Here is a 16237-nt window from a genome sequence, read left to right as displayed (position 1 = left end):
ATGTTAATCTTTCGCTCTACGTGCAGACTCCTGGCGGAGGTCGCTTAGTGTTTGTTATTAAAGTCACTCATGTCCATTGTTTATTGCTCACGACGGCAGTAAACAGACATGCAGAGTATCCCTCGGGGGAAAGAGGCGAGTGGAAAATAACACTCATCTGGGGGAGAGAACTTGTAAAACTTTGCTTAAATGTTTGTTCATATTGATTTTCTTTGACTCACTGGAAAAATGCCTTATAGTGAGTAGAGAGACTATCCATCAACCAGAAGACCCGAGTTCAAATCCTTGACCTGAAGGCATTTGCTCTGCTGAAATGTCTGCGAGCAAGATAATCACCAGCAGCTCCAAAGGTGCTACTCTGCAGCTGACCCCGCGATCTTACTTCCTTGTGGAAGGAGGAGAAAGCAAAAAGAGAATTTGTCCTCTGGGGATCAATATTACCACACAAAAAAAAGAACCGCATTCGTGCTGCGAGTACTTCAGAGAAAAAATCGAAAGCAGTTGTAGCTTGTGGTTCGCTAAAGAATGGTAGATTTGTTTATATTGAGATTCATCAATGAATGATTAAATACCCAAACACACACGTAAATAATAAGCATAAACAAAGCGATGAACAACAATACATTCCCCTCTCCTCAGGGATCACAGAGACCTATTATTTAAAGGGTGTTTTTCACACTCTCTGCACTGCCAGTAAGGCCTCCATTCTCGCAGGAAGACCCCTCACTAACTGGTTCCTGACGGTGTTATGCATGAAAATTATATTGCTGCTCCAAAGAGCTCAGATGCAGCTTCATAAACAAACACACTGTCGCTGGGCAAGCTAGCTTTCCCTCGCCCTAAAATTGCCTGTGCTCCAATCACAACGCAGGCGGTAAAACAAACTTAGTTAGCTGAGGCCCACTGGCTTCATTTCAGTAACAGTAAGATGCCTTCTTATCTTTCTGACTGTTCTTTAACCTTTATATAGAGGAAGTCATCTACCATACAGTTTGGTACACTCATTACATTTCATGACAGAGTGGGAACCATGCCATACATTTACAGTACAATATGCCGTGGCTCAAAGCAAAGGGAGGAAAAACTATGGTCCATTCACTGCGAGCTGTGCATGTGATGAGCTGCCACTTTACTCACATTAAAATCAAATGCACTTTGCTTAACATGCATCTGTGCTGTGACCAGGGTGACAGGTTTATCAGCAAAACAAGGCTCTTGGCTACGGAGGAAACACAGACCTGAAAAGTCCTTGATGTCAGAACTAATAACATCAAATTACACATGACAGTAAGATTAGCCGTTTTTAGGTTGGAAGCAGTGAACCAGTGTCTTTTAGCTTATCAAGCACAACCTCAATTAGAAGACATGGAATCTCCTTTTATTAACAGAAATAACTTACATAGTAAAAAAACTACTGAATTTATTCAACTGAAAACCATGATGTGGGTATAGCACATGTTAACAGCAGCGACAGGGACAATCTCACCTCATTCAACACAGCTCCTCCAGACCCCCCTGGTTTGTCAGCAGGTGGTACAGCCCATGGAGAGGGTTCCAGACTATCCCAGAATGCAGTGTGTTGACTCAGGGACTCAGCACTCCCTGGTGGATGAAAACAACAGAAGTTGAAACTAAATTAGGCAAAGTACTTTTTCCTCTTCCCTGCAATTGCTGAATGTACGTACATTATAACACACACTGTCATGTCACAACACACTGTGTTCAGCAGGAACTACACACGGCAGAATGTATTTGGATATACAACTCAGCACGCATGACAAGGTTTATCTTACAGAGCAACACATGTAACTTTGATCCATAAGCATAAACAACAATATGGGATTCTCACATCTCGCTTCAAGTAGAGTGGTGGCTGCGAACAGGCAACATGCTTAACATTTGCCTTTCACATCCCAACAGCGTGACAGCACAACAAAAGCACTACAGTCAATGGTTACTGATGATGATGATGATGATGGTGCATTTGAGTTAGTGATATGATTGACATAAGGAGAAAACACGAGGAGACCTTACTGCACAAATAAATAAACCAATTCATACGAAAAAACGATCACTGTACATGTACACAGAGTTAAATGAAATTGGTCGCAGCTTAGGTGCACAAGGACAAACATTTTCAAACATCTAGTGAAAGACTACTGTTTATATACAGTATTTTTAAGAGGCTTTTGAGCACTTCTGCCTTCCTCCTGTTGAAGGTTCTCATTTAAACCATTCAAACTCCTGCCCTTGTTTGACATTTTAACTGAGGATCTTTTAATTCTGTAGCTTTCGTTTGCTACCGTCTGCAGTGTCTTTTATTATCTTAAAAACTGCAATGCAAACACAGGTTATAATTATAAACAAGGACCCGTCAGATTCATGGAAAGAGAGAAAAAAAACTCAAGAGCATCTTTAATAAGAGCACATGTAATGTGCAACAAGTTGACTTATGCAGACACCCACACACCGGCATAAGAGACAGACTGGCTGATTGTCGACAGTGTGCACACACTCTGTGGGACTAATTAGGCAGGTTGTGGTGGAATGATGGGGATGTTACGGGGATACGAGAGACATGTTCCCTGCTGTTAGTCAGCTGCAGTTTCTGTGTGGGTGTGTGTGTGTGTGTGTGTGTGTGTGTGTGTGTGTGTGTGTGTGGAAGGTGTGTGGTACGTCAAACATCCTACTGACCCACTTCTTACATGTCTGAAGACAAGGAAAGAGGCGGGTGGGAGTGTGTTTGTGAGAGTGTGTCACTGTCTAGCTGTGGGAAATATTGCAGCCTAAAGAAGAAAGAGAAGGGAATTACAGTATGTGGCTGTGTGTTACATTAGTACATAAAATAGTAGTAAAATACATCATTCTATGCATACTTTCTATGTTATGCAGGGTGACTCTATTCTACAGGGAATTACAGGGAATTGAAAGCTGCAATGGAAATGAGATACAATAACGGTACAGTGAGGCTGATGCCTAATGCGAGAAAGAAACAGTTTGAACGTCTCGTATGGTAGACATGGAGAAAATCAATAGGCTTCGACAGTGGGCTATAGTAACGTGTCAGGCTTAAGTTAAGCATGTAAGCACACACACATTAAACTGCCTACACACAGAAAGCAGTGGGGGTTTGTGTGCACAGAAGATGTTGTAATGAGTAACGTGTGTATGTAAGGCAGAAACAGAGGAAGAAAAAATAGATGTGTACTGAGGCCAAGGATTAGCAGACAGCAACTGGCAGAGGAATCCATCATATGGTATTAAAGAGAAAAGGGAGAAAGAGGGATGGAGGTAAGAGAAGAGGAGACAGCAACAAAGATTTAGAAACAGCAAAAGTTTAAAGGAGAAAGAAAAAGTAGCAGAGATCCAGAGGCGACAGGAAGGAAGACAGATGGAGAGAATAGAAAAGAGGATAAGGTAAAGCAGACAGAGAGAGAGAGGCGAGAGAGAGGTGATAGAAAGGCAGAGAGAGAGAGAGAGAGAGACAAAGAGAGAAACAGATGGTGGCGGGGAAGAGGCAGATAGAAACTCACTGGGAGGACAACACTGGCACAGCCAGCCAGGCACTGCAGGGAGTATGGAAAGCAGAAAAATGTCAGCGGAAAAGGGAGGAGGAGGATAGTGAGAGGGAGGGCAAAGGAGGACGGAGAGTGAGGGTTTCATTCCAAAACTCTACCAACTTTTAGGGAAAATACTATGATACCTGCTAGTCTTTAAAGATGTCAATTTTAAATATACCACCTGTTATGGCTCCAGTCTGAGACCACAGCAAATAAGGGGAAACAGAGGTAGTTTTGCTCCCAAATGCAACATTGTAACAAATGACACTGGCAGGGAAACACACTGCCAGGATTGAACTAAACTTAAAAACACAAGGTGGTGCCAGGGGAGAGGGAGCCTGCAGACTATCAGGACGGGGCGGGTCTTATGCAACCTGGCCTCCAGCTGTTTTAAAATATGATGAAAAGACAAAAGCTATCATGACAATAATGTTTTAAAGATACTACACTACATTGCATTACATTCATGTAGCAGGAGCCTTCATCCAAAGTGACTTACAGTAAGTACATTCAACCTCCAAGCAAATAAAGAAGAGCATATTTAACACCGCAGTACTTGAGCGCGTGCTGTGAGCCTACCTCACTCAGTCAAACACACAGGGGTCAAAGAGGCGTTTCATGCGTCTACGTGAGCCGTTTTTATCTACAGACGCAGCAGGTCGCTAGCTTCAGACAGGGGCGCCTGCCTTTTTTTGTACATTTTGCAGCCACCTTAATTTCTCCTGCTCGCTTGGAAGGTGAGGGTGAAGTGAGGGAGGTGTGATCTGCAACGACACAGCTAGATGCCACTAAATCCTACACACTGGACCTTTAACAAGTGAGGGTTTGGTGTCTTGCTCAGGGTGTGGATCTTGGACCCAGTCTTCAACTGACTGAATGAGCATGTGCATGTCCTGCTGTTGTATTCTGTCACAGTGAGGTGAATGGGTGCATGTGTGTGTGTGTGTATGTGTGTGCGGTGATCTAGATCAAAAGGGCGATGATATTCAACATGTCTAACAAGTGTTCTGTGTGAGTGTTTCTCTGTACTTGACTACATGCTGGCGTGATTACACCGTGAATACTTTTGTCCACTCACTCACTCACTCTCCATCACTTCATCTGTTTTAAGTGCTTGCATTCTTCCTATTCTCTCTTCAGGCCAAGTGGAGTCAAAAAAACAAAAATGTTGTCCACCCACATTCGCCATTGGCTTTTGCCAAATTCTTTGCCTACTGTACACGTTTCGCCTAACAGGGCAGTCTTTTTAAAAAACAAAATGGCTGTAGACTGTGGAACCACAAGTACTGGGTTCAAAGGCTAACATCAGCAAACAATGTATCCGACAATGCCTCTGAAGGTTGCATTAAATACAGAGTTGAATGCTGTAGTCGAACTGGATGAATGTAAGGTCAGAGGTTACAGGAGAGCAGAAATATGATTCATTAATAATTCAGCTTTTTTCTAAATTAAGCTTTATGGAAGGCTGTGTGGGAACATCTCAAATCCTTAAGCATTTAGTTTCTCTTTCCATTTGCTAAGACCAATAACACGTCCTGTAGTACACAGTTCATCATTTATCATAAATATGACAGACAATCACACTCACAGGAACACACACGCACACACATAGACAGAATACTTTGGGAACTGACGTAGTGTCTGACAGCTGTTTGGTTGGTTGAGGCAGAAGAATGCAGTGAGTCTTTTTGTCTGTGTGTGTACGTGTGTGTGTGTGTGTGTGTGTGTGTGTGTGTGTGTGTGTGTGTGTGTGTGTGTGTCGTGTGACTGACCCTCAGTGTAATGTAAGGGAAATGCCTTCCTCAACCACAACCCCATTTTCCTAGACTCCAACATATCTGCCATACCACAAGTGAGGAATCAGCCCTGTGAATGCTCAAGGTGCTCAAAGCAAGGAGGAATGTTATCATGGGTGCACACATGTCTGGAAAGACCAGTGTCCTTTGCTTATCGCCATCTTTTATCTACCATTCCACACACTCTTGCCGTGTTGCTGGAAGTGTGTACGTGGCAGCCGTGTGAGGTTCAGTGCCATAACAGAAATTCCTCTTACTGACTTGAACTATTTTTAATATCCAGTTTTGTGATATACTGTTGGAAGAAAGGAAAAAAGAAAGAGAAAGCCAGGAAGCAAATACAAATCATTCAGCAAAGACAAACATAAAAGAAAGGTCAGCATTTCCAGGTTTACAGTACTCTCTCTCTCTCTCTCTCTCTCTCTCTGCCTCCCTTTTTCCCTCCCCTTCCCTGCTCTTTCCAATCAAATGCCATTTATAGCCATTCCCTGCTCCGTAACCCTCCAGTCTACAGCTCATGTGAGTGACAATCAGGGATAATTGCAATCAAACCACACCGTAGCAAGGAATGTTGCTACAAGCTAGCTGAGAGCAATCTACAGCCCACTTCATGATGGATATATCATACAGTAGTTCTCACCCACTCTCTTCAATGAAAACTGACCTAAATTAGGACATTTTCATAGCGGGTGTAAAAATCAGTTGGTGATTGGTTACTATGCAGTAACGTGGATATAGAAGACTCATAGAATACGCCTGATTTAATGTTAACATGCAAAGCAAAAGAGGGAGAAATAGAGCTGTCCTCGACTTAACATTCACAGTCAACTAACAGTCAAACAGTTTCTTAGACTAATCAATCAGAAGACAAATAAGGTTTGCTGCAGCATATTATAGGGGATATGCACTGCCTAGCATAAATATTGTAATAAATGATTACACTTTTAGGAAATGTAACATTACCATTAAGGGGAAAAAAAGACCATAGCATTGCTGTCCAGTCAAAACCATCTCCAAATTTGGTGACAACATTTTTCTTTTACTTATTAACTCAATAAAATATTTAAAAATAAAAAAATAATTAAAACTGTTGTTTTTAGTTTAAATGAGGCTGATTTTCTTTCAATTCATGTTCAGTGTTTGATGACTGCGGCAATTGTTTGCACCATCATGTAGTAACTTAATTCATCACCACGTCATCAAAATGCAGCTCAGCTCGGCAGATGACAGTCAGTGATCGATCACATCGTACGTTTGTTCCATTTTAATTTAATTAGAGCAGATTGTGACAATGGCAGGAAAAAAAATCAAACAAAATAGTTTTTGCTAGTTTGGAAAAGTAAAGTTTAAGTGTTCTGTTAGTCTGCTGTGGGTGGGAACAGGTTGTAGTCATAACTCAATATCAATAACAAGACGGCAGACGTTGCTTTTAAGGTTTCTTTCACTTTCTGTCCTTATTTGCTCCACACATTCACAGACCCTGTCAACACCTGTGATCACACCCTTCTCCTCTATTCATGACAACATCTCCTGTCGTATAATAAAGTTGGCAGGGTAGAGTGTCCTGTTTGAGCTTTATTTTGTGAGGTTATACAACTCCACTTCACACTTGCACGTAGATAAATGCGCGTACATACACACACACACACACACACACACACGACGCACAAACAGAGAAAGGACATGCATTAATTTGTCCCAAATGAAGACAATGGGGTAAGATAAATCCAAGGCTGTGTGTGTGTGTGTGTGTGTGTGTGTGTGTGTGTGTGTGTGTGTGTGTGTGTGTGTGCGTAAGCTTCTGCGTTAAGAGGGCATGCTGAGAGAATAGGAAGCGTGCTTTCTGTGCCAACCCTCTCCTTGGCAGTCAAACAAGGACACTCACACACATAAATACACACACACACACACACACACACACTGTGCTGAGCGTTTTTAATTGGCCACTGATTTGCCAGTTAGTGTTCTTGCCACTCTCTTCACCTCACTGTGTTGGCCTCCTGCCCTACAGCCTGGCAGAGGCACAGCTGGACCTGGAGAATGTGCGTGTGAGTGTGAGTGTGTCTGTGCATGTGTGTGTAGGTAAAAGAAGGTGTCAAACAAACATACTTCACATTTGCGTGTGTTTGTGCGTGTGTAAAATTGAAGGAGGTTCAGTTTCATGGTCAGACTCCTTAAATTCTCTAGGGCTTTTTTAAATTTATTGAATATGCTGGCTTTTTTTTGTCACAATTTGAGGTCTCAGTGCCCTGCATTTCAGTAAACATCTTAAGTGTTGTGTCCTGCTGGTGTGGCTGATCCTGAATGTACTTTAATTTTTAGTGATTTTAAAAACCAAGGCCAAAACATTTCCTGCACTGTGTGCTGCAGAGCATCTTTGGTAAAATAAATAAACAATAAAAAAAATACACTAAGGCAACCTTTCAGGGTTAAATTCTAGGGTGAAAAACTTACAATGGATTATCTGAGGAACATCTAGTGTGTGCAATAAGGTGTGTGTGTGTGTCATAAGCATCCTCTCCTGCCATATTTTCCAAGGCAATGGCAACCACCACTCGGCCACATACACACACTCAGACAAGCACAGACACACATATCTACGAGCAAACCCAAGGTCAAAACAAAGAGGATGAGATACGTGTGTGAGTATACGTGTGTGTGTGTGTGTGTGTGTGTGTGTGTGTGTGTGTGTGTGTGTGTGTGTGGATGACATCATTACTAGAGCAGAGCACTCGATAGCTGATTGATGGAGAGAGGGGTTGTTATGGTCGACTGCCGTGAGCTCATTGCCCCGGCAACCAGACAATTGGACCTAGCCACTGTGTGTGTGTGTGATCTCAGTCCTGCAACTCAGTCCTGTCTCACACACAAACCCACACCAACACACTAGTCTGATGTACAAAGGGGTACATGTATTGTGTACTGTACATATAGATATCCCCATACTGTGCTACTTTACAGATAATCAGATGAGCAGATTGCTTTTCACACACACACACACACACACACACAAAACCACACACATGCGTGCATACACACACCAGGCTGGTTCTCATCTTGACTACTAAGTAGCAGACACTGCTGTGTAATTACTGCTTCTAATGCTGCAACAAAGTTGACTAGTCTTTTACATTTGGCGTTAGAACAGTGATTATCTACAGTTTGTGATTATCACACAATGTGTGTGTTGTGTGAAGTATTGAATAGAAAGGGTTCATTCATCATATTTCTTTAGGCATTTGTGGCTGCTCTCTCTTTTCTCTCAACTTTGCTTTATTTGCATGAATGGGTATTGGCCAATGTTGTTTCCAAAGCAATAATACTACTAATACCATTACAAATACTACTACTACTACTACTACTACTACTATAATAATAATATATATATAATATATATATAATATTGACAATGAAAAATATACATTATACATATACATACTTGATTATACAAAACATGAATTACTATATATAAAGTAAGCAATATCCAGAAATCCATGTATGCATATATACAGCACATAGAGATTACACTAAGTACTGTTTATACTAATATACATACAATTAATGCATCCACATGCAAATACATTATGTAATGTAATGGATACAGATCTCTTAACTGACCACAGGTGAGGATGTAATCTGCAGATATCTGACATTTTTGAAAATACATATTTCTGTAATAACATCAGGTGTATTTCAGCAGAAGAATACAAACATGATGCTTGTTCTCTACAGTATGTGTCCTAATTGACTCTTTTTCCCTCTGTTGTCTGGGCATCCATGGTTTCCTGGCAGCCAGTTCCTATGGTTTATTTGTCATAAAATCATAAAACCGTTCATTATTGATGTCCATTTTTGGTTTCGGTTTTAGGACTGTGGGAGGCTGGTGTTTGTGAGCCAGTTGTTGGATCGGGTGATTCCCTGGGTTCTGTTGTTCCATATAAAAACTTTCTCTTGGTAGGAGTCAGGATCACTTCGGGACATGTTGCTCCACAATTTCACAGCTCTTTCCAATCTGCGACATAATCCCTTACCTTCTTGTCTGCAGATTATGTTGCAGACATATGTTTTGTTTTTTTTCTTCCTCTTTCTATTCTCACAACTGTGACTGACTTGTAAGGCCATATAGTCTGTTCAGCCTCTCACATGTGCCCTATTGGTTTACCAATCACACACATGCACACTGACACGCTTCTCGGGTGACCACTCATTGAGAAGCAAACGGCGGACACACAATACTAACATCACGTCACAAAAAAACAATCCCAATTGGGCCTTCTCTGATGTCACCTGAGTAGCTTGAACTTATCAAGCTCTTCAGCAGGAACCAACCATGATTAAACAGGAACTACAAGGGCTACAAAAACAAAACTGTGACATTTTTTCAAGCACTTTAAATCAAAACAAATGTATCAGTGAATGTTCCCATTGTATCCCAACTGCAAGCATATTTTCTGTCATCATTACTCCATGCGTATCAGGCTTAATGTAAGCAGAAGAGGAAACATGCATTATTTTGGCCTCTAGAGGACAGATTTTGAGCTCAGATATAATGCAACCAAGAAGAAGAACTCTACACAGCCTTCTCATACTGGAGCTCTATTAACACACACTCATTCTGGTAGCTTTCCTTACAGATTACAGCATAAATGCTGTTCTCTACCTTACTTGTGTCTTTAAGAAAAAAGGGAAACAAGAAAAGTTTTTTGATGATGATAACTATGATTTGATGGTTAGTTACATGTGACTGAAATAAAAGCTGTAATTGGGTACCACTGCTGGGAAAATGATAGATGTGTCTGAAGTAGTATGCCTCAGGTAGTCACTGTATAGTTAAATGAGTAAAACATTTCACTGCCAAGGTTGGGGGTTTTCATTTCCACTGAGAACCCTTATTACAAGATGAAAAATGTAGTAGTATGAAATCTCTTGCTGCTTGTGGCCCAATTTAAAAATGGCGCAGCAGTGCAGCCTCATGGTTGGACTGACCGTCTCATAAGGGAAGGTCACAGGTTAATGTGTCCTTCAGTGAAAGAGCAATTTCCTATTAAGGCGAGTCACTCTCTTTTTCTTCTCCTTCTACATAAGTGTGTCAGATAAAATGTAAATTAGGGTTACTGGTTGTGTGGTGGGTCACATTTTATCAATGAGTATTTAATAACGTGGATGCTAACTTTTTAGGCTGCACAAGAAGTGAGAATATCACAAGTAGTTGAACCCAGAATGTTGCAGAATGAAAACAGAGTATCTTTTGAACCCAAGACAGATCCAAAAAAGAGACAGAAATGAAAAAATGCAGATGAGGGAGGGGTGATAACAGAGAGAATGAATAAAAGAAAGTCGAAACACAAAAGAAGAAACTGAGTTGGGGCCGAGTATAATAAAAGAAAAAGGAACTAGTCTGCGTCTCTCTCCCTCTCCCTCTCTCTCTCTTTCTAAGATGTTCAAAGACTAATGCAACACTCCTGAGACGCAGCTCCCGACACTGGTGGGACACACACACACAATCACACAATCACACAATCACACAATCACACAATCACACACACACACACATAGACATACACACACACTCACACCCTGCTGAGAGACAAGCTCTGAGCTACCCTCCTCTGAACCAAAGTAATGATACACTAGAAACTCAGACAGACAGATGAAGGGGGAGAAAGAGGCTGAGTAAGAGACAGAAAAAAACACACAAGACAAGAAAGGAAAGAGGAAGAAATTAGACAAAATGTATAAAAGATCAGCTGCAAGCCTAATACTAGACGGATATGTTTTGCAGGACCAGTATACAATACTGTCACATGTGCCTTTAGGAAAGGTTGAAGCACATAAAAGCCCCAAACTCAAGCTATGATGTATCTAACGTAATATTTCATTGTTTTCCTGCAAAACACAGGTGTCAAAATAATTGTTCTACTTCTTCAATCATTACACAATAAAGGAAATACAATAAAGAAACCCGTCTTCCTCCCAAAAGGTTGCTTTTTGTCTAGATCTTTGCCCTTGGAGAAAAAAATCACAACCAAACATCATCGTATTTCTTCTCACAGCTCGGAAGATGAGTCTTACTCGGCAGCATGACAATGTGCGCTGTACATGGCTTTATCACCAATCTGCACGACTGATAAAGTCGGACTCATTATTTGCTGTGGTTGTTACTGGGGCTGCTTGGTCTGGGGAAATAATATTCTTGCACGCCTTGTTAACTCTGTTTCTTTTCAGTTCTTTCACCCGCCCGCAATTTCTCTTTGTCTCCGTCTTTCTTTTCACAGACCGCCTAATTCTCTCGCCTCCCTCGCTGTCTTTTTTCATTGTTGTTTTTCAAACTCCGTCACTTTGTCTCTTACTGTGGCTGCCGGCTGTGCATATCCCGCTCTTCCTCATTTGACCTTCCCACTTTCCTATCTCGTCCCCCACACCCCACACCCCACTCTACACTTGCTGGTGCTACTGTGGCCCTCCAAGTCAGTTTACTCATGTGTGGCCTATTGCACACTGAATACACTTGTCAAATGAGCACTCAAAGGATGTTTTACACACAGCTCAATTCCACGCTCAATTGGTTAACTGACAGAGCGTTTTGATGAAAATTTGTATGTCGATGGGGACGGGGCTCTAAGTTACAGCACAATTACAATAACTTCTTTAGGTGAATGTATTATATTGCAGGGATTGTTCATTCGCTGGTAGCACAGTCACAGTTTTTAACTAGCATTTTATAAGATTTCTGGTGTATTAGTGTATAAAAGAATATGCAAACAAAAAAAGCACCAGTGGAAAAAGAAAACTACAGTCTCTTAAATCAGGCAACAAGGTACTTTTTTAATAAAAAAATCTAGGTGAAAATTCAAATGAGAAATAAGGGGAGATTAAGCAAGAAAGGAAGAGGAGGAGGGGCAGATATGAGAACAAGCCATTAACATTAACAAATGAGGTATGAGTTTTTTTCAACTTACTGACACTCCACAAAGCAAGCACCTGACTTGCGTCGCACTTCGCAGTTAATGTTGAATACAGATGAACACACAGACGCACATTAACAGGCGTCATATTCCTTTAAGAGTGTGGGTTCTTTTCGGCAGTCACACACTGAGCCTCATCTATTTATAACCCTGCTGTTTTTGAGGACTCTGCTACATTTACATGGGAGCTTTGCGTACACACACATTCATAGATGTCCACACATAGGCATTCTCACCCACATTTGCATACGGGCACTGGTTTATACTAAGCATGCTGCATGTGGTTGTGTGTGTGTGGTTTGACGTCTTTGACGCTCTGACAGTAAATGTATGGTGCCACTTCACATTACTAGAGAACAGTTTAGTCAGTCCCACAGTGTGTGTGCACTTGGGGTATTTTTAGGCGTATGTAAAAAAGAAAAAGAGTAAATATACCTTATATACCTTTTCACCACAGCAGACATTTTGATTTGTCATAGCAGGAAAAGCATAGGTGTAATATTAATATTGATAATATTAACGATGGCTGTTCCATTCGAGTGTCCATGTAAGTCCTCACAGTGAGCCAGCATGACCAACACGAGGAAACTGAAACTGAAGCAGCTAAATGGAATTCAGCCATCATTAATTTTATTATTTGCACCTGTGCTTCTCCGGCTGTGACATGCCAAAATGTCTTCAATTAAAAAGGCCTGTAAGAATGCCTGTTCAGCATGTACTTGTATGTGTTCAGGTGTGTGATATTTCTGTGTATGATCACAGGATTACGTTTTGCAACAAAAAACCTTTTTGCAGTGCTCTAAAATATGTAGATATACAACATATAAAAACGTACAGTTCAACTAAAAGCCAACACTGTCATGAAGGAAGACAGACAGCCTGCACTTATCAGCTCATATTCTGCAGCTTAGAAGGAAATCACCCATCCATACAGATTTTGGCAATACCACAAATTATGCAAGCAAATTATTATATATATTATATAAATATATTTCTCCTCATTATACTTACATATCTAAATGGTACCTTATACACAGACATATGCACAGAAATCTCAGCTTGCACCTCTTAAATCTTTATGTAGGTAGACTTGGACATGTCACAATAGGAAAGGCACTGGTGAAAATGTATTTATTTAATCATTAATAATCCATTTAGCTGCTTCAGTTTCAGGGTCCTGGTACTGTTAATACTGTCTCACTGTCATGTACTGGGACACTTTGAATATGACAGTGGCATTATTACTGTAGTATTATATTATATGTATATTATTATTATTACACCTGTGATTTTCCCACTGTCACAAGTCAAAATGTCTTTTGTGAATTGTATGCATATGTATACATAATAACTATTCCCTATTTGAGCCCACATTCACTGTACGTGACTTCAGTTATAAAAATGACCTAGTAAAACCATTCAGTGATCCTATAATAATAATGTTAATTTGTTGTTCATCAAAGTATATTGCCTGGTTGTGTTGTGTCTGAGGAGTGCTGTGAAAGACTGAAGTACTAATATGTGTAATGCTGTAATTTCTTTGTGTGTGTGTATGTGTGTGTGTGTGTGTGTGTGTGTGTGTATGCGAGCAAGAGAGAGAGAGAGAGAGAGAGAGAGAGAGAGAGAGAGAGAGAGAGAAAGAGAGAAAGAGGGAGGATGACATCATTACTATGACTGGGCGCTGGCCGATAGAAGGAAGGTCATTATGGCTTACTGCCACAAGCTCTTAGTTTGTGAACATGTGTGAGTGTGAACACTTCTGTGAGTGAGTGAGTGAGTGAGTGAGTGAGTGAGTGAGTGAGTGAGTGTGTGTGTGTGTGTGTGTGTGTGTGTGTGTGTGTGTGTGTGTGTGTGTGTGTGTATTCTGTCCTTTTTATTGGGATAGTGAGGATATTTTATTGAGTTCATAAACATAATGTACACCCACACAGTCTCTCTCTTTCTCTGCATGAAGGCCCTGTAAAATTCATTCTTTTTCTGTTCCTCTTTGTGTTTCCTCTCAGTCGTTCTCTTTCTCCAACCATCCCCCCCTTTCTTCTATCCTCTTCCCCCTTTACTTGCAACCTACATGACATTCATCCCTCCCTCCATTTGTAATCCTCTTTTGCTCCATACTCCGTACAGAAAACTTAATCAAAGACAATATTAACCTCTTTAATCTTCACTGGCAAGATCAGTTAATATAAGAATATATTACTTTTACCAATAATATTGGCTAATTTACCAAGTGAATCAACGTAAATGTTCATGATTCATGTCAGACAGAAAGAGAACATCTCATCTTGTCCTCTTTTACTCTCTTTTTAACTCCACCCCACTGAGCTCTTGTCTAAATTTTTCCTCTCCTATCTCCCTCTCAGCATAAATATCTCCCTTCCTCTCCCTCCCCTCTCCCACTCTCTCTTCATTCACTCCCCTTCAAAGCTGTGCCTGTCCTTCTTCCCATTTTCTTCCGTCTCTGCCTCCCTCCCTCCCCTCATCTGTCTCTCCCCACCCTCACTGTCCTTCACCTCCCTGTATCTGCAGCACACACCTTCCATCCGACAGACTTTCTCGACTGTCTGTCGTTCAGTAGGTAGGTGAGGTAATCCCAGTTTTAGTCATAAAGTCTCTCTCTCTCTCTCTCTCTCTCTCTCTCTCTCTCTGAGCATAAACAGTGTGATCATAAAGCTGACAATGTTGTCATTCAGACTTATAGTGCTGGGGGAAACACACCCAGATATAAAGCAAGGGGTAAATGTGAGAGATTTAGCAATATGTGTGTGTGTGTGTGTGTGTGTGTGTGTGTGTGTGTGTGTGTGTGTGTGTGTGTGTGTGTGTGTGTGTGTTAAAGGCTAGAGCACAGAGGGGAGCCACTACAACAATTTATTGCAGTAAATCCAATGAAGAGAAAACTCAGTGTTTGACTGGAGGGACTTTCCTATATGCTCCATTCACTCTCAGTATAACAACCTCAGTCTGTGTGTGTGTGTGTGTGTGTGTGTGTGTGTGTGTGTGTGTGTGTGTGTGTGTGTGTGTGTGTGTGTGTGTGTGTGTGTGTGTGTGTGTCTGTATGCGTGTGTGTAGGGGAATCCGCAGTTTGCTCTGCTCAGTTTCTCATTACATCATCACACGGAGCTCTGGGCTCGCTCAGACAAAAAAAAAACCACACACACTTTACACACTGTACACAGGTATCCACAAGTACATATGGATATATTGTAGTGAAGTTGTATGATTTGATTGATGAAAGAGAGAGGGGTGTCAGCATGGAGGGGAGGAGAGAACAAGGGAGGGGAAAGAGAGTGGGATAATGAAAGGGAAAAAAGACCAAAAGGTGGAAATTAAAAGAGAGGTGAGACAAAGAGATAAAGTAAGCTTGTGGAAGAAAACGAAACAGAGAGAGTGAGTGAGATCGAGAGGATGAAGGTGACATAATTACAATACATCCAATGTAGGCCATCATCCGTCGACAAACTGTAGAGAAACAGTGCAAGATGGCACTATTTAATGGCTAAGGAAAGAAAGAAAGAAAGAAAGAAAGAAAGAAAGAAAGAAAGAAAGAAAGAAAGAAAGTGACTCAACGACACAAGAGATACAGACAGACACAAAGTAAACAAAGTAAGCTGAGATAAAACAGAGGAGCCAGTGTGCAAAGCTGAGTCAAAGGCAGACAGAAAAACAGACTAAAGCAAAAGCGAGAGAGCAACAGAAACTCAGCTCAATCCATGTTTCTAACATATCTTTGTGTGCTGCTGTCAAATGAACAGACAAAACCACACATTGTATACATTAAACAAGTCTGCGTGCCTTAGTTACAGATCAGTAGCATGCAATTCCTGGTTTATGCTCTGACCTGCTGAGAAAATATTAATAGATGTCAGTAAGAAATATATTGGTGCTATCTTTGTTTTGATTTTGTTGGTTTGTTCTGTAC

At 41.0% G+C, this 16237-nt stretch overlaps 1 protein-coding gene across 1 annotated transcript in view; it reads right to left on the bottom strand.

Annotated features, from left to right (window-relative positions):
* The window catches only part of atxn1a (ataxin 1a), an 89479-nt gene that overhangs the window by 28721 nt on the left and 44521 nt on the right, over window positions 1–16237 (bottom strand). The window contains exon 3 of the mRNA XM_051391392.1: window positions 1487–1602. The gene's annotated coding sequence lies outside the window, so the exon portion shown is untranslated. The remainder of the gene's footprint in view (window positions 1–1486; window positions 1603–16237) is intronic.

Source organism: Dicentrarchus labrax, unplaced genomic scaffold, assembly GCF_905237075.1.
Source record: "Dicentrarchus labrax unplaced genomic scaffold, dlabrax2021, whole genome shotgun sequence".
NCBI lineage: Eukaryota > Metazoa > Chordata > Actinopteri > Moronidae > Dicentrarchus > Dicentrarchus labrax.
This window is presented reverse-complemented; position numbering and strand designations above follow the sequence as displayed.